The following is a 425-nucleotide window of genomic DNA, read 5'->3' as shown; positions in this document are numbered from 1 at the left end:
CCCAACTCGTAGCTCTCCTGGGGGGGGGAAAGGCCGGAGGTCAAAGGTCATCTGGGGGGGAGCCCTCTGTCCGTCCATCCATCCTCCATCCCTCCCTCCCTCCCTCCCTCCCTCCATCCCTCCCTCCCTCCCTCCATCCCTCCATCCCCCATCCCTCCCTCCATCCCTCCCCTCCCTCCCTCCATCCCTCCCTCCCTCCATCCCTCCCTCCCTCCATCCCTCCCTCCCTCCCTCCATCCCTCCATCCCTCCCTCCCACCTCCATCCCTCCATCCCTCCCTCCCTCCATCCCTCCCTCCCTCCATCCCTCCCTCCCTCCCTCCATCCCTCCCTCCCTCCCTCCTCCCTCCCTCCCTCCCTCCATCCCTCCATCCCTCCCTCCCTCCCTCCCTCCCTCCATCCCTCCCTCCCCCTCCTCCATCCATC

Source organism: Larus michahellis, chromosome 30 (assembly GCF_964199755.1).
Source record: "Larus michahellis chromosome 30, bLarMic1.1, whole genome shotgun sequence".
NCBI lineage: Eukaryota > Metazoa > Chordata > Aves > Charadriiformes > Laridae > Larus > Larus michahellis.
Note: the sequence above shows the minus strand (reverse complement) of the source record.